Raw genomic sequence first — 408 nt, 5'->3', positions numbered from 1 at the left:
CTACACCCTTCGCATTGAAGCTTTCCACGCTGTTGGTTGTTGGTGTGTGTACGAGATTCACCAGCTGGTTGCTGTGTATGAGAATGGCAGGTGAGCCTGACCCAGCAAGAGTTTATAGAACCTGATCGTAACCTCTGTAGCTGGAAATTAAATACTTATTGATTGGAAAAGAGTCTGTAAATGAAGTGTATGCTCTAAATCAAGCCCTTCTGCCTAGTCTTAGAAGAACAAAATAAAACTTCTACAGAAAATAACTAAAGGCGATGATGGACGACAATGAGTTACAGCAGGAACTTACACTATGGCAATTATTTAATACCATGAAATTTGGTATTTAATCATTTTTTAGGGAAATACAGAGTTATATACTAAGATTCTGCTGCAGTACTCCTCAGATGCCTCAGCTAT

This window comes from Nyctibius grandis, chromosome 8 (assembly GCF_013368605.1).
Source record: "Nyctibius grandis isolate bNycGra1 chromosome 8, bNycGra1.pri, whole genome shotgun sequence".
Taxonomy (NCBI): Eukaryota; Metazoa; Chordata; class Aves; order Nyctibiiformes; family Nyctibiidae; genus Nyctibius; species Nyctibius grandis.
Note: the sequence above shows the minus strand (reverse complement) of the source record.